Below are 19061 nucleotides of genomic sequence, written 5' to 3' on the forward strand. Positions count from 1 at the left end.
TACTTGAGGTATTGCATTGATACTTGATACAATTGTACTCAACCATCCAACCTACTAAATTACCAAAGTTAGATAACTCTAGTTTGCATTTTGCAAATTGCCCTTTATTATTCGACACGTAGGTAAATATCTCAGCAACTACTTGAGGTATTGCATTGAGACTTTATACAATGGTAGTCAACCATTTAACCTACTTGATTTTCCAAGTTAGATAACTCTAGTTTGTATTTAATGCAAAATAATTGCCCTTTAATATTTGACTTAGAAAATCTGGTTAAGGTTTTGCACATAACCACATTTAAGTCAATATCTCAGCAAATATATCATGTATTGCATTGAAACATTAGATATGTATTTCCAGATAACACTTTGTTGAATATAATGCAAATTATGGGCCTTTATTATTTGACTTAGAAATTCTGGTTAAGGTTTTGCATGTAAGCACACATAGGTTAATATCTCAGCAATTACTTGATGGATTGCATTTAGACTTTATACAATGGTACTCAACCATCAAATCTACTTAAATAACCAAGTAAGATAACTCCATTTTGCATTAAATTAAAATAATGGCCCCTTTTTTATTCGACATAGAAATTCTGGTTAAGGTTTTGCATGTAACCACTTTTAAGTCAATACCTCAGCCAATACATCATGTATTGCATTGAAACTTTACACACAGGCTCCCATCTATTTAACCTTCTTATTAATCAAGTAAGATAACTCTATCTTTTTTATAATATATAATTTATGCCCCTTTATTATGCGACTTAGAAATTCTGGTTAAGGTCTTGCATGTTAGCACACATAGGATAATATCTCAGCAACTATTCGATGTATTGCATTGAGACTTTATACAATGGTATTCAACCACCCAACTTAATTGAATAACCAAGTTAGATAACTGTACTTTGCAAATAAATGCCCTTTATTATTAGACTTAGAAATTGTCGTTAAAATTTTGCATGGAACCACATTTATGTTAATATCTCAACACACCATATATTGCATTGAAATCTAATCTAACAGTGATCCATGCATGTTTCGCCAAAACTGTTCAATCCTTACATTGAAAAGCGGCGGAATAGTCGAGCGCGCTGTCTCTGTGACAGCTCTTGTTATATAAACGCTAAGTGATAAAGTGGGAAATCTTATTTTGCTTTGAAAAAAATCTTAATAGAGTAGGCAGGCCAATTTTATGGTGCTGTCTTATATATATATAAACTTTACTTGGTCAGAATAATCCAATGCATGGGGAAATAATGGCTCTTTAAAAGTTTGCGGCTTACCGATTGATGGAAATGGCTATTTCTGCTTTTTATGAAAACACCACAGGTGCTTATACTCATTCTAAAAGTGTTCAATATATCATTGCCAAACTTTCAGTATGTGTTGCATACAGCCTGAAGTTGAACTAAAGAAGTTTTGAAGTCTGTTTTTGCAAAAATATTATATGAAAATACTGTTTTGAAGAGATACATTGTATGCGTGGTTAGTGTCTATATGAAACATACTGGTCTTAGGCCATATTTACATATTTTTTACAACGGTGACTTCATTTGTTAGCGTGATAGTCTCTTTATCAGCGTCAATGTAAACAAATTGACCCTTGTTTATTATATTCTGAGTTTAAAATAGGTGTTAATCTGTTTTAGATCGGAATTCATCACTATAATACCGTATTCACCAGTAAGGTTTTATCCAGGATACCAGAGTGGCATCTGGGATTGATCTCTTCAGTAAGTTGGATTCACCAGTAAAGTTTTATCCAGGATACCAGAGTGGCATCAGGATTTGATCGCTTCAGAACTGTATTCACCAGTAACATTTTATCCAGGATACCAGAGTTGGCATATGGGACGATCACTTTAGTACCCTATACCAGAGTGCATTATGTATCTTGGATCGATGACTTCAGTACTGTAATCATCATGAACAATTGAAATAAGATACAAGAATTGCATATGTATCAAATACAGAGAAATGTGTCAATTTTTCTTGGAGAGTATTCCCCTATTAATAGATCAATACATCATAGTTTATTACAGTCATCTTGTCAGTAGGCTGTTAAACTCTTGCTGGGGGTGGGGGTGGGGGGTGGGGGCAATTTACTATGTCTAAAATACAGTGAAAATTAAAACAAAGCCTAATACGTTCTAAACAATTAAATGTATTGGCAAAGTATATACTTTTTGTTGTTTAAAATTGAATGAGCTTATGAATGAGCTAATGTAAGCATAATTATAGTACATTTTTGTTCTGATAATGTTGTGAACAGTTAAATTGCTTTATTGTGCATATATAACAAGTTAACAACATAAATATATATGTATCAATAACAATAACTAATGTTTTGTTGAATAATCTATGTGCTTGTTTTTAGCTCACCTGAGCACAAAGTGCTCAAGGTGAGCTATTGTATTCGCCCTGTGTCAGTCATCCGTCGTAGTTGTCCGTCGTCGTCCGTCGTCAACAACTTGACTGTTAACACCTTAGAGGTCACAGTTTGGGCACTATCTTAATGAAACTTGGTCAGAATGTTACTCTCAATAAAATCTTGGACAAGTTCGATATTGGGTCAGCTGGGGTAAAAAACTAGGTCACCCGGTTAAATTAAAGGAAAAGCTTGTTAACACTATAGACGTCACATTTATGACTGTATCTTCAGGAAACTTAATCAGAATGTTAATATTGATAATCTCTAGGTCAAGTTCGAATCTGGGTCAAGTGTGGTTTCAAAACTAGGTCACCTGGTCAAATTGAAGGAAAAGCTTGTTCATAATCTAGGCCCCACTTTCTCCAAACTTCTTAAGCTTAACAGGCTTAGGTAGCTTTTAATATTTCAATTACTCAAAATACATACTTGAATGGAATTTTGATAAATGAAAAATGGTTTAATTTAACTAACATATAGATAATTCCTATCTAAAGTATAAAAATTCTTAAAGAAGTAAATATTATCCAAATTATTGAAAACCAAAAATAGTGAGTTTAGCTTAATCCGGTTATAAGGGACTTAAGAAGTTTCAAAAAAATTGAGGCCTGAGGTCTAATTTACGACGGTATCTTCCTGAAAGTTGGTCAGAATGTTTATATTGATTAGCTCTAGGCCAAGTTCGATCTTGGTCATGTGTGGTCAAAAACTAGGTCATTAGGTCAAATCATAGGAAAAGTTTCTTACCACTCTAGAAGTCACATTTATGACTGTATGTTCATTATACTTTGTCAGAATGTTTATATTGATTAACTTTAGGCCAACTTCGAATCTGGGTCATGTGCAGTCAAAAACTAGGTCACCAGGTCAAGTAATAGGAAAAGCATGTTAACACTCTAGAGGCCACATTTATGACCATATGTTCATGGAACTTGATCAGATTGTTATTCTTGATGATCTGTATTGGATTAGATGAGCGATACAGGGCCGTCAGGGCCCTCTTGTTTTTTTAACTGTTATAGATGTATAATTCAGTAAAGACTCATATTTTAAATAATTAAATATTTTCATATTTTCTGCATACATCGTTATATTCAATGATGGAATGGTGCTAACAACATCAACTATAGGGAATTCCTATTCATTTCAAACTGCTGAGGTAGTCAAACCATTTTGCCAGGTTATTTGCAGAACCTTAAAAATCTAAAATATACCCAATGCTGTTTTACACATTAAAATAGTTTAGTACAGGTTAATTGTCAGATAACTGTAATAATTAGTTTTAAGTAAACTCAATCTGTTTCGTTTACCTTCTTATGTTTAAAGTAGGAGTCATTTATTTGTACTGTAAATGCTTGTATGATATTCAGTATTAGGTAAATTGATATACTTGTGTTTGTTATTATGAGTTTTTTCAAACATTAAAATATTAAATTTGCTTTGCATTGCCTTAACCTTACTTGTTATGCACCTTAATAATCTAATTGGTGTAGTCAAAGTCATAGTATGTCATATAAAATGAATTTTTGCCTTTAACACTTGTTTACCTAAGAAAAAATATACTGCAATAGCATTTTCTGCAGTTGATAACATACCTAGAGCCCGTCTAAGGCAGTGCCTTATTTCATATTACCTAAATTGAAAATACTGCTACAGCTATGTAATAATAAGTCCATTATAGGAACTGCTTTTATATTATCTCATATAATATAAAAAATACAAACTAGCAAATTTTCTGAACGTTACCCATACAAATTCCCTAATCCTATTTTATAAACGCCGACTGGTATTATAAAGGTATCTGTGTCGTGCTTATTTTCTCCTAATCTATTCTGTTATGTTTCTTTGTGGTTATACCCAGCCTTCATATTCATAATCAATTATCTCATTGAAACAAAAAATAAAAGTCATCTATGGCATAGCTAGACATGAACTACCTAATTTACTTTCTTGAGCAAATGTACTTTAAGATATCGTTGACAGTGAACACTAGTCTTCTGAAAATGTCGAAATCTTGAAAAATCTTATTATGCTTTAAGAAAAAAATTGCAATAGTTTATGCACCTTTTTCCCGGGGTTCGTGTTTAAATCATACACAACGCTCGAAAGCTCAAGCAAAACATTATTACAGCACGAAGGTTCGGATTTAAAATATGTTTTGTATTATCTTGTCGAAGTTACCAAGCAATTAGTATGGTACTCATATTGAATTATGACATGTCAAGTTTTGAACAGCAATAGCATCAGGCGACCAACTAAGGCCATCACATGAAAGGCGAAAACACCCCATGTATGGTATTTATAGTACAGTCATGCATAAGTGAACTTTTTGTTAATTTTTTGAGTTCGCAGTAAACAATTTCCGGAGTCAAGTGACACATATCGAATGACACATTGCTTATTAGCAAATATTGTATTTTCGTAATACTTTTTAACAGAAAACATGCAAACAAAACATATACCACAACACAAATTATCATATAAAAGATATTTGTTGAATTCAGTGTAAGCTCGTATTATATTTCACGAGTGTCACAGAAAATATTTTCACGATCTTTAAAACGGTCGTACACTGAATTCAACAAAATTTATTTTTATTTCATGCATTCTCGTGAGTGTGTTTTTCAACATATTTCCCTGATGGAGGAAATTTTGTTTGACGACAGTCACTTTCCGTTGCCTCCATGCAAAGGGAAATAACTCTTAGTCCTATTCGCGCGAGCAGGCCGTCCACTAACAAAATGTTTCACTCTTTATGAAAATGATTATTATAATTGAACTTATGTATAGATAAAACCCTACTACCATCAACGAAACATATGATCGTTGACATTAATTGAGGTACAAAACAAGTTTATAATCAAAAGCATGTCGGAAGTTTGTTTATATTGCGTATAAATACAGTTGAATGAATCTGGATCATGTGACATTTTTTGCACATTCGAGAACAACTTGGAACATATTTAAACTAACAAATATGGACTTATAATAGAGTAGAGTATTTGCGTAAAATCAACGGAGGTCTGTGTTCAGTGTTTCGTAGTGTACATATATATTCATTGTCGCTGTCGGGCTCTAGATCTTACGGTATTTATTAGGGGGGATTCATGCTGTGCAGCTGAAGGGTGATTTATTGATGAGATAGCGAATTAGTTTCATATCAATTTGACAAGTTGAATGTCACGTTTCTGTTAAACTTTGGGTTTACAAAAAACCCATGAGCCCGAATATGCTTTTGAGAAGGAAGGAGCGCAGACTTCGGAGGTTATTTCAACAACATGTCGGATATCATCATGGCCTGGTTGGTTTTCAATCTGCGATAATTGTCCAGGTTTTTATAGCCGATAATCTGAACAATTTGATAAGGCGGAACTCCTTTAGCGTTGAGGTGTTGGACGAGCCTTTTCTATGCATTATTTTATTTAAAAAATAAAACTGAATTGATAAACTGATGAAGGTAAACCGTTGAAGGACTAGTCAAATTCAAAAGGATTGGGTATACATGAACGCGGTCAAAGTTTTTAAGTAGAAATGATCTACAACTCTATTAATAGCACGTTGCCAAGTAAATATTTAACCGATACCTATCGAGCGGGTTAATTGTAACAGTATGTTCCATGAAAAAGTCAATCGCAAAATGTTTGTTTTATTAAACATATTGCATAATATAAACTTTTTCAAGTCAATTAACGCAAATCTTATAAAATAAACAGTCGTCCCGAGTGAAATGATCAATTGTTATAATTGTTCTGGAGTAAGATTGAAATGATCAAATTATCATTTTCCAATGTTTTTCATTCTTTGGTAAGAGAAATATTTAGCCCTGATTGTGTTACAAATAAAGTGACCTACGTACCAAATTTCATTTTAATGTTTACTAATGCGTACGGTGTACATACATTGATGGTCACGTGTGCTACTTAAGCGGGAACTTCATCTATTACCTTTAGCAATCACTTTTATAGAAATTGATAAAAATCTACTCACTGTTACTCATATAAGCTAGCTCCTGTGTTCTGAATCTACACTGTCTAAAATAACTGATGTTATGATAGCGTTAAAGCTCGAAAATTTAAATTATTATCAGTTTTATGCTCAATATTACATTGTTAACCTGTTCGCAATGCGTCATTATCTTATCGGGTCGAAACCACGGCGATAAAAAATATACAAGATAGAAGATACAAGAATGTTCTTTTAAAGTCTGGTATACGAGAACAGAAAACCACATTACCTCGATGAGCTATTTTTCGACATAAAAGAAGATTGCCATTTCAAGTACTTGCCGTTTATGTGGTAAAGTAAATATGACGAGTTCTGTTCATAATTCGTGAAATTACATTCGGTCGTTGATCGATTGCATTAAATTTGCATTACAAATGACAAATTCCGTTTATAATCCGAAACAAAGTAACACTCTGCTATTGATCGATTGCGTTAGATTCCATCACGAATATCACAGTCCGTGTATAGTTTTTGACGACGCTACATGCAGAAGTTTGTCATGCACGGGAGCAACACAAGAGTGTGGCACGTATAAAGTTAAATTGTTTGGCTCATTGGAAGAGGCATGTTCCATTGCATTCGAACCTTCGACAGCCAAAGTCCCGATTGAAAAAGTTTACTGAACGCACATACCGTGCAGATCTTGGTTAATATAAAAATAAATTATGTTCTTAACTGCGTCTACTCATCCCTCATCATTGAGCACACATGCTAAATTTTCTATAAAGTATTTGTAAGGATGTGTTGCCTATCGATCGTTTTGCCAAGTTTAATCGCTCGCTCGGTGAACTCGTCATATAATAGTTAAATATTATTTACACTTCTGCTTGTTGTAATTATTATTTTTAATTTTAACTTTTATTTCAGATAATACTCTAAAAACATCAATGAAATTGTTAAATAATTTGGCGTAATTGCTGTTTGGTTTTTCAATATTGTCGGCACATGCACTATAAAAACAAATGTCAAATAAAAATAAAAATGATAAAATACTGATAGCAATTCATGTCCGCGCCTTTGTTGACGCAAACCTGTCAGGGGTAGAATGGAAAAAGACCGTATCAAGATACAATTAAGATCCAAGAGTCTCAATTAAGATAAGGGAGATAAAAAAATAGTTGTTTGATGTCTTAAAAGTAGTAATTGTCATGTCGTCTTTAATGTCAACTTGCCTTGTCTCTTGATCGTCTAGAAGTTGGTTATATTTTATTATTTTCGGCATTCAATGAAAACATCGCATAAATGAATTTGACAATTATATCAAGACATTCCTTACACAAATCTTTCGTATTCTGTTTGTTAAGATATATCAGTTTCATCAAGATATTCAGTGTTTTCAGAAGTCAAGCGCTAGTGGCCCTGTTCTTTTATAATGCATAATTATTATTTAAAAATTACTTAAGTTGCTCTTACCTATCTGGACGATTCTTTAACTACTGTGGTGTGGAACACCCCTGGTGTACAATAAATAGTTTTATACATATTCTTAACTGATTCAACGCACAAAAGTAATTTAAAAGACATGTTTGGCCCCGATTGAGATTCAAATTAAAGCCTTATACCGAATAGCAACCGAATACTATTAACGAGCTATTTTGAGTGCTGTGTGTCGACATCGTGTGTCCCGAGTATTGCCTAAATAAGCATAAGAATCTCGCATACTAAAAGTGGAGATTTCAGCCAATGTGCAATCTTTAAACAGTATTGAATGAAATATACTCACTTTTACTATATAAATAAGTTCCTGTTATTCGAATGTACATGTTCTTAAAGAATAACGCTATGACGGGTACAATGTTGTGCAATATTTAAATCATTATTAGTGTGATGATTGCCTTGTTGATCTGTTTGCAATGCGCCGGTATCGAGTCATACAGAAACCTTTTTTGATCCCAAAAATATGATCTCGTGAAGTTTCTCCTTATCATTTAAGTTGATTTATAACGATAAGAACACTACTTTAAACGTTACAACCACGGAAAACCATGTTATTAAAGCCCATCCTATATTGCATTTAAAGTGAATAATGGAAAGAATTAAACATGCTCATTAATGACTACATAAACTTTCAGTTCATATTTATCAGTTGCCTTTATTGAAGCGTTGCATATATAATACATAATAATCATGTTTAAACTTATGTTCCATGGAAATAGAATGAGTTATGACATGATTAAATAACTTATAAATAAATATTTGATATGTTTGAAACTTATTATTGATAGGTTTTAAAAATGTCGATACATTCGCAGTCAGTGAACACCATGTAGCAATAATTCTTACTCATTATTTAACAGGCACACAGGCGATCACCCTATCGTTTTATGTCAGAAAACAAAAACACTATCACATATTTTTAGATAGATACACCTAAACACCGTTGATTGTGCAAGGCTGACAAATCTCGCATGAGACGGGAAAAGATCGTTTTCAAGTACCCACTCAAGTGTCCTATTTCAGATAAGGGAATCTTTGGCTTAAAACAAGATCGTGAAGTCTGGGTGATGTTTTGAACTTTAATTTTATTTGACTAAGTAAGGGGACAGACTACATTAAGAACTACTTAAAGGTCATAATACATTATACGTTTGTATTTATCGCACATATATTTGGGACGGCAGATGGCACCTTTTGCGTTATGGTTTTGTTCAAAAACACATATTGGCAATTGCATACCAAACAGATTTTGTGTGTGTACGCAGACAGGAGGCTTTACAAAAGTATCACTTACTCAAAAATAAGAACATGCATTAGGTTGGTTTATGGAGATTTGCCTGTTTTTACCTGTTTAATCATTGCCATCTTATATTGAAGGAAACACTTATTATTTGTATTATATCGCCTCCTTTTGTGATATTGCTTGTTATAACACTTTTAAGTAAGTATATGAAGTCGTCCGCAAAAAATGAGTCATACAGAGGACAAAGTGACATGTCTATTTCTGCCTTATTAACGGGCAATAATTGTTTTTTATTTTATTGTTTTGTGAAAATTGTATCTTATACATATTTGGCGCATTGTGGCATTCAATTATCAGTAAAAAATCTCACTTTTAGAAGTGATTGCATCCTGAATTAAACTTTCAACAATATTTGGTCGTCATATATATTTTGACCAATGCGTTATCGATTTAAATCAAGTGAAGCGGTAGATGTAGACAGTGGCTATCCAAGAAGATGAGTTTTCACAAGATTGTAGACCACAAAAAACTTAATGATTGCTAGTATTTAGTTTCATCTAATAAACATTCCACTAACCATTTATTTAGTACTTATTAAGTACTTACTAAAAATTGTAACTTTTTTTTTTTTAAATATTATTAACTGCTGCTGAAAAACAATATATTGCCACTACGACATACCATGTGTAACCATAAACATGACGGGTTGTTTTGTTTACCTTTTAACAAAATATTTCCAAATAATACCAACAGTATGCGGGTTCACTAGGTATAAAAATCTGGTTCATGGAATGTTTAAATTATTTGTGACTTTAATACTTTAAAAATGCATAAGCGGTTTATACCTTAATTAAACAATCTGCTACAGCTTTATAATTATTGCCTATATCTAACCTCATAAAATATCAAAAATACAAAATATAAATTATTAGAATGGTATCCACAAGTTCCCTAATCCTATTTCATTAACGCCTACTGTTATTGTAAATAATGACAATGTCATGCTAATTTTCTCCAAATCTATTCTGTAATATCCCTCAGTGGTTAAAGCCAGCCTTCATATCCATCATAAATGTTGTCATTGACACTGAGCGCAAAAGTCATCTGCGGCATACCTAGACATGAAATACCTTATTTACTTTCTCAAGACATCGTTGATTAATGTACACTAGTCTTCTGAAAATGTCGCCACCTTAAGAAACCTTATTTTACTTTAAGAAACAGCAACAATGTATGCACCCATTTCTCGGGGTTGAAATCATACACAACGCGTAAAGCGCGAGAAATGCATTGTTACAGCACGAGGGTTCGGATGTAGTAACTGTTTTGTACAATGTTGTCAATGTTACCATGCAATTAGTAACTTACACGTATTAAAATTATGACATGTCAAATTTTGAACAGTAAGAGCTACTGGCGACCAACTAAGGCCATCAAATAAAAGCAAACACACCCAAAAGTGGTAAATGTTTACAATAATGGAGAGTTACATTTTCTTAATTCTTTTACAGCGAACATGCTGACACACAATAAAACAAAACGTATATCATTAACACCGACATTGTGAGTGCCAATAACAACTTAAGCGAGAACTTCATTGGTATATTAATAATGATAAAACTCAACTCACTGTTACTCATTTAAATAAGCTCCTGTATTTTGAACGTACACTAATTTAAACAACAGACGTCTGTAGCGTGATGTGCTTGTATATTTTTATTTTTTTATTTTTAGTATCATGCTCAATATTCCTTTGTTGACCTGTAATAAATGCGGCACTATCCAATCGGATCGAAACCTTATTCGATAAAAAGATACAAAATACAAGATAAAAGAATGTTTATTTATAAACGGGTATTTGAGACCAAAAAAAACATTAGTTCGATGAGCTATTTTTTTGACATGAAAGAAGATTGTCTTTTACGGTACTTGCCGTTTGTGTGGTTTAAGTAAAGATACCAAACATCATAAATAGTTGATTATCGTGAAGAACCATGTAATTAAAGCCCTAAATTAAATGGATATCTCTTCTACAAAGGACATCACCTAAAAGTTCGCTTTATTTTAGACAATCACCCAAAGGTAGATGGCAGCCATGTGTTCATAATTAAGTAACTTAACGTATCTGCTGTACAAGTATTGTTGACATTGTTTAACCTGGATGATCGCAAGTCATTTCCTAAGTTAAGTTTAATTACGGTGTGCAGGTATCGTGTCAAAAACCAAAAGTAACCGCGATCCTGCTAAGTTTCGAAGAAACATCTTTGCTCTCAGTATCAACTTTATAACATTTTTATAGAATTATAATGTAACAAACATACAGACGATTCGTCCGATCGTTTCATGTCAGAACAAAACATAAGATATTCACATACTATATTCACATAAACAACTTTGATGGTGTTAAGCTGTCCAAACTGGGATTGGAATGGCAAAAATATTTTTTAAGTTAACACTCATGAGTTCTATTTCTGCAGATAATTTATGTCACCTGACTTTGTTTAATGTTTGAATTTTTCATGGACATTGCTTTTTTGTTTATGGCTTTGTTTAGCCATTTCAATCGTCACATCACACGGCTGATTTTGACAAAAAATGATGATCAGGCCCTATCGTCATCTCCATTCTTACATGCATTTATCATATTCCCTTTGATTAAGATATATTCATATTTGATTTTTTTCTGGATTATGTTTATGGCTTTGTTAAGCCATTTCCATCGTCACATCACACGGCTGTTTTGACAAAATTATATTTGATGTTCATGTCTTATCGTCCACTCCATTTCTATATGCATTTATTTGATTAGATAAAGATATATATTTATGGTAAAATGTAAAACTAACACATATAGTTTTGGCGAAACATTATAGTTTTGGCGAAACATTATTTATACTCTGACAAACATGCATGTACGTGTAGTTTTATTTCCATGGATTGGGATAAACACATTTTTTTATTCGAAGGCGAATGGCATGGAATTTTACCAGGGAAAACTGTTGAGATGTTGGTTGCAGCTCTATAAAACCGTAAATAATCATTGGGATTCAACATACTTGGATGTTTAATCGATGTGTGTCTTTTCTCGTTAAGATACATGTACTTTTTCTACATTGCCTTAAAATAAGATAGGATATCCTTGTTTTATATATAATTCATAACACGTTAAAAGTGTCTTCAATCTCATTCCTTCACTTCTATTTGCAAAATATCTGAAAATTAATTCGATCAGTACTACTTGCAAAATATTTGATAATTCATTCGATCATAATTACTGCACTATTGCCATATTGACCTACCTGTCTTTTTATGGACCGGATTCAGTTTGTCATATGACTACCTAATATGGCAGGAAAAATCACTTTACGAACGCCATATTGACCGGCCTATTTATAGACCGAAACCAGTTTAAAACATGACGTGATAATAGATAATGCGGCATCATATCGTATATAAAAAAAAGGTGGCGCCTCCGTCAATAATATTTTTTTTCAATATGATACATAGTTCACGACTAATACGATAACAATTGTATAATAGTAACTTTTTGAGATTCCCTTGTAAACTTTGAATATATAAAGTAATGACATTCAAAACGAACTACAATCAATTTCTTAAAAACATAATGGATTAAATAGATATGAAACAAACATGCAAGGCTCAACCCACCTATTTGTTTTACCTTAATGGGAAGTTATGTATGTTCGATATATGTGTTTGCAAGTTGACATCTCGAGAACAACAATATTATAATCTTAACAGTTCATTTCGTGTAGATATAGGTGTTTCTTAGACATCTTCAAGTGATATGTGAGATCATCACCACACTCCGACTTCAAAGGTCTTTCCTATGTTCCCCTCCCATATAGTGTCCGTGGAATGCATAGCTATACATCGTGGATAAATACAAAATTCTTTACTTTACTCCAATCAAAGCGCTTTAAGCGATGAAAGGTGGTCTGCTATGTTCTGCGTAGTTATCTAACGCAGGAAAGTGTGTCAAGATTTCTCCGTTTGTTTTAGTTATTTCAGCTCAGAGTCTTGAGTACGATGTATATGTATAAACCACTGATATAAGTATGTTCATTTCGTTCACAATTGACATAGGTTGAAGGCAATGCTTAAATACATCAATACATACAGGGAATAAAAAGTGCGTGGGTGATGCGATCAACAGTGATTGTGCGCCAAGGTCTCGCATTTTTAGAAAGAAATCGTATACATAAACTTTATAAACATGTCCAGTGTCATGTTGTTTGATGCATTTGGTTTGGCGGGAATAGTACATTATATACAACTCATGTTTGTAATGTAGGGTCTGTATTGAACTTCTTAAAGCTGCACTCTCACAGATTTCAATTTTCTTTTTGTCTTGGAAAGGAGCATTTTTTGCATAGATATCTGCAAACCAATAGCATAAGATTGCTGACAAAAAATCAGATCGTAGAATTATATATTTCCGTTCGCAAATTAATGTTTTATGGCCTAAACCGTTACTAACAGTTTAGGAAATAAGCATTAAACTTCAATTTTTGAACTTAAATATAAAAATATGCGATCTGATTTTTGTCAGCAGTGTTATTTAACTGATTTCCTTGGAATTTGCAGAAATTGGCTCGTTCCAAGATTATTTTTAAAAATAGTTGTCAAAACGTTCAATCTGTGAGAAAGCAGCTTTAATACGCCTGAATGCTTTATACTTGGCAGTGCATTGTGTATGAAAGAAAATGTCCAGAAAATGTTTCTTATTGCAATTGAGTTATAATCCAGACATTTTGTAATGGTTTTGGTATTCCTCATATGTTATGTGATTTTCCTTCATCAGGTTACAGTCGCACTTAATCGGTAATCAACGGTAATCTGCCTGAGTCATTCGCCGTGGTCTTTCTTTTTTTTTGGTTTGGATCGGCCAATCACGTAATCATTTGCAATACTAAAACAAAAGTAATAGCTTAAAAACAGCAAACTGTTCTGATACAATTACTATATAACAAAACATAAAAAATAAACTTACTCTTCAAACCTTTTCATTTCACTTTTTTATATATTTCTTCAGCCATTTTTCACCTGTTCAGCAGTTTATCTCTATTTTTATAATGTCAGCTAGCTGGTCATCATTTTAGTTAATAACGAACCGATTACCCAGATTTTATTTTAACGATCAGACTGCTTCATGATTCCCGCAGCTTATATTTTATTTGTCAACATTTTCTGGTTCAAAGTGAAGTGTTCTGTTTTGAGGGAGTAACTACAATGAATTTTAAAAGTAGTTCCGAAAGTTGATATTATCACTCCTTATTTTGTAGTTGAAATATCAAATTGATATTTTAGTGTTGTTATTTCACTGATAAAACTCCATATTTCATCGAAAAGCATGGAAGATAATAACTTTATTACATTGTATATAAGGCCAAATTAACTGTCTTTTGTTTCCACTTAACTTATATACATTATTTTTACTGTTAACATGGTTTTTGGTAATTTCTTCCCTTGGTCTGATTGCAAGTTTTGTATTATAGCCTGCTTCATTACATATTTGAAATCACGATATTCGGACATCCTGAACTTTTTCATGTATGTCAAATTAATCTTATTCCAGCGGTTACTGTAGCTAATTTTAAATACATTCGTATTGCACTGCAACAGGTCACATTTTAAGTCGATATAAAAACAAATAATTTGGTGGTGCCTTATTGAATTAGAGTACTATTAAGACAACCCCTGTATTTGGTAATTAGCAAACATCGACATATATTTGAATAGTAACGCAGCTCTTTTGGACATTTTGCTTTATATGCAAACAAGGGAAATATATTAAGGATAATTGTTTGTTTCAGTGTAAGATCGTCATATTTTTCAACTAGTGAACAACAAAAGCTGTATTTCAAGAGTATTATAACTTTTGGTAATGACGAAGGGATACCAATGATATGAACTTTCATGACAGTCGATTTGAAAGTCAAATTGGGCTAAAATTTCATAACAGTGAAACACATCTACTTCTTAAGTGAAATATCAGTTTTATTTCACTGACAATTCTCCGGGAAAAGAAACTTGAACAATATTTACCTACGATGATGCAAGAGTGAAATTCGCTGGAGATCATAGTCAATAGATTGTAAGAAATAAATAGTTCATTTGAGACTGGGTTTGATGGTTGCTATTTAGCATACTATTTACAAATCAGAATTATATCGGAATGAGTCATTATTAAACGTAACTTGTTAACTGATAGATATTCATGCTTAGTGTGGTAGGTAAACTGGACACATGTTTGAATAATGCCTTCATTTGTGTCGACGTTTGTTGCTGTGGTAAAATAGTTATTAGAAGCGTTTAATCTAACTATCCGCTTTATCATATCATTGGATCCGACGAACTACTTCTAAACATTATCATAATATAAACAAGAGAAAAAAATGGTCATTTTATTTATATACACAATTTTCACATGAAAGTTGTAAGATAAGTGCATGTTTGCGCTCATTGATTGTGTTTTATAATTTGAAAAGATAAAGTTTGTGGTACAAGAGGAGAAATTTGCCAAAATGGATTTTATAAATAAATTTGATGCATAACACAATGTATTCCAAAACGAGGAAGTTTGGTTCGTCCGGTAATAAGACACTTACCTGCGAATGTCAGTCTAAACACGAATTGCATGCGCACTTACAAATAGTTATTCTAGTTATTTTGTACATTTTATTCAAGTGCTGCCTATGTTTAATTATGTTAGATACGTTCACGCATAACAAAATTATACGTACTACACTAACGGCCGTAAACGTAGGCATTCTACCCATTCCTGAGTTATATACTTATCAACGGTATGCACGGTAACGTACACGTATTCCACATGTGCTCGTTAATGTACAAGTATTCTACAAGCAAAAGATGATATCTATACAAAGTCTACACGGGAGTTTCAATGTACAAGTAGCATGGACATGCCCGTGTATGTACACATATCCGAAACGTGCATTGTAAATCACAGGTACCCTACCCGTGCATTTAAATATACAAGTAGTTTACACATGCACATTTATGTACATCTATCCTACAGGTACAAGTTAGTGTACAAGTAGCCTACACGCGCGCGTTAATATACAAGTAGCATACACGTACATGGCTATGTACAAGTAGCCCACACGTACACTGTAATATACAAGTAGCCTAAACATGTTTGGTAATATACAAGTAGCCCACACATGTACGGTTAATATACAAGTAGCCCACACATGTACGGTTAATATACAAGTAGCCTAAACATGTTTGGTAATATACAAGTAGCCCACACATGTACGGTTAATATACAAGTAGCCCACACATGTACGGTTAATATACAAGTAGCCTACACGTGCATGATGATATACAAGTAGCCTACATGTGCACGTTTATTTGCCAGTAACTTTCACTTGCACGTTGGGGCAAACGATATTGTCGTTTGATAATTCTGGCCTTACCACAATAGCAGAAATTGTGAACCCTTATTTGAAAATGTGTGATTTATACCGCGTGAATACTTTGTATGTTTGTAACATGTTAAAGGCCTGGAACAGTTTACAACATAATACTTTGGAAGTACTGTATCGTGTGATACACATCCTCCACAATGATTGGGAAGGGACTGTATATTTAATCTTAAACAATAAAAAAATAGTAAGTATTCATTAACAAATAATTAAATATTAAGGAAAACTTACTTGTGTATTTGTTTCAATTAACAGTTCTATTACAACTTGATTTTTCGAACAATGCTATTTCACAATGAGAGTTTAAATTAATTATCTGCTATAGAATTATGTTATAATAAATCAAAGGTTTGTGGACTTCTTGGTAGGTTATTGGTGTATATATGACCATGACATATTCATTTTTCATTCAGTTTTGAGAATAGAACGATACCATAACTATAACGCTTTAAATGTTAATAAAAAAGGTACTCACAGACAGTCACTCTAAGTAATTATTTCCTGAAAATTATGGATACACTTTCAAAAATTTGACAGCTAAACTATCATTGAATCGCTATCCATTTACGTTATTAAATTGTTCAAGATTTCCTTGTTGCCCTGTTTACACATCGATTGTATCTTATCAGATTACAACCTTTTTTGCTAAAAAGGGTGTGCCATATTGAGTCATTTCGTAACGGCTGTGTTGAAATCAACGAATAACGATAACGATAATATAATCAGATATATGAAAGTCAGCCCATTCTGACACCGGAGAACCCGGAGAAAACCCGCTTGTCCGGCTTGGTGACCACGAGCCAAACTCACATGCGCCCGAGCCGGGAATCGAACCCGAGTCGCCTAGGTGAGAAGCGAGTGCGCTAACCGGACAACATATATATTTAGCAAAGCATTCTCGACAACCAGGTAGTACAATCGAGTTCACAAATTAATTTTGCAACGAAGAAACAGTCAACAGACAGCGTGAACCGACCATTAGCAGTCGAGATGGATGCAAAACTTAATGCTATACACGCCAATTAGATACTCCATTGCTCAGAGGAACTGTAGGAAAAAATATGCTTTCTTAGAAATAGTGAGTTCTGCTCGTGGTTCATTTATACACATGCAAGCAAATCATACCAATATATTTTACTAATATTTTAATATCCGACAGTATGACGTATTGCCAACTAACAGTAAGTAAGCTGAATGAATTTTACAATTGAGCACTATGTTGTAGTTAATGTCCTTATGCATGTTTCGGTAAACACGTTTTCATCACTTGAACACGGTTGTAATGTTTGGAGGCGCAGTACTTCCTCGATTCTGCAGTGGAGGAAATGCTATGCCACGCTCAAGATCCAGCCATACTCTTTATAATGTACCACAAATGTCGCAGTGTTACCCAATTTCGACTAAATGTTATCAGTCTACTGCTTATTTTGTTTACAAGAGGACAGAAATGTCCACTGGTAAGTTGAAAAAAAAATAAGAAACGGTTTAAAACTTCAGATGTTCTTTAAAGTTATACAGGCATTGGAATAAAAAGATCATGACAGTGGACAAAATTTAAATAACTATTTTTTTTTCCAATTTAATTAAAATACAATGTCTTCGGTATGCAAACACATTTAAAATGTCCATTCAGGGTTAAAAATGAATGTGTTGACACAAATGGATGGAAAAAGACCGTTTCAAGTACACACTCAAGACTCAAGAGTGTGATTTCAGATAAGAAATATAATAAAGTTGTTTTTCATGTCATTCATGTTAACTTGGCTTGTATTTGATCCCATATTGTCTTCACTTTGGTTAAATTTTATTCTTTTAGTCATTCAATCGAAACATCGCACAAATGGATATGACAAAATTATCACTTTAATACAATGTCATTCCTACAAACATTTATGGTATTCTAATCAATTAAGATATATTCAATTACAAGAAGTTTTTAAAGTGATTTCGGATGTCATGGGCTAGTGGCCCTTTTTTGATTAATTATGCATAGCAATTATATAGAGATTACCTAATTTTCTCTGATCTATCTGAACGTTTCTCAAACTACAATTTCGAGGAGCACCCTTGGTGTCCATAGAGGTTCGTATGCCATGTCCCTCACTGATTCAACGCAAAAAGCATAATTTAAAAGAATTCAAATTGAGTGACTTCATACCGAAAAACTACCGAATACTATTTACGAGCTATTTTGAGTACAGTATGCTGACATTGTGTGTCCCGAATATTGCCTAAATACCCTCTAAATCTCGCATTCTAAAAGAGAGAATTTCAGCCAATGTGCAATCTTTTAAAAGTATTGAATTAAATAAACTAACTTTTACTATAGAAATAAGATCCAGTACACATTCTTAAATGAATGACACTATGATAGGTACAATATCGTGCAAAATGTGTACATTTAACTCATTATCGGTATGATGATTGCCTTGTTGATCTGTTTGCAATGCGCAGATATCGAGTCAGATAG

The 19061-nt window shown here is 33.0% G+C and overlaps 1 protein-coding gene across 2 annotated transcripts in view; it reads right to left on the reverse strand.

Annotated features, from left to right (window-relative positions):
- Positions 1 to 17142, reverse strand: part of LOC128241874 (uncharacterized) — a 33217-nt gene extending 16075 nt beyond the window's left edge. Inside the window, exon 1 of one of the 2 annotated variants that reach the window (XM_052958990.1) lies at positions 17067 to 17142. The gene's annotated coding sequence lies outside the window, so the exon portion shown is untranslated. Of the gene's footprint in view, positions 1 to 6421; positions 6519 to 17066 lie in introns of those variants that run through there. The other variant, XM_052958988.1, reaches the window with a different exon arrangement.
- Positions 17143 to 19061: the final 1919 nt, after the last annotated feature.

This window comes from Mya arenaria, chromosome 7 (assembly GCF_026914265.1).
Source record: "Mya arenaria isolate MELC-2E11 chromosome 7, ASM2691426v1".
In the NCBI taxonomy this organism is placed as follows: Eukaryota; Metazoa; Mollusca; class Bivalvia; order Myida; family Myidae; genus Mya; species Mya arenaria.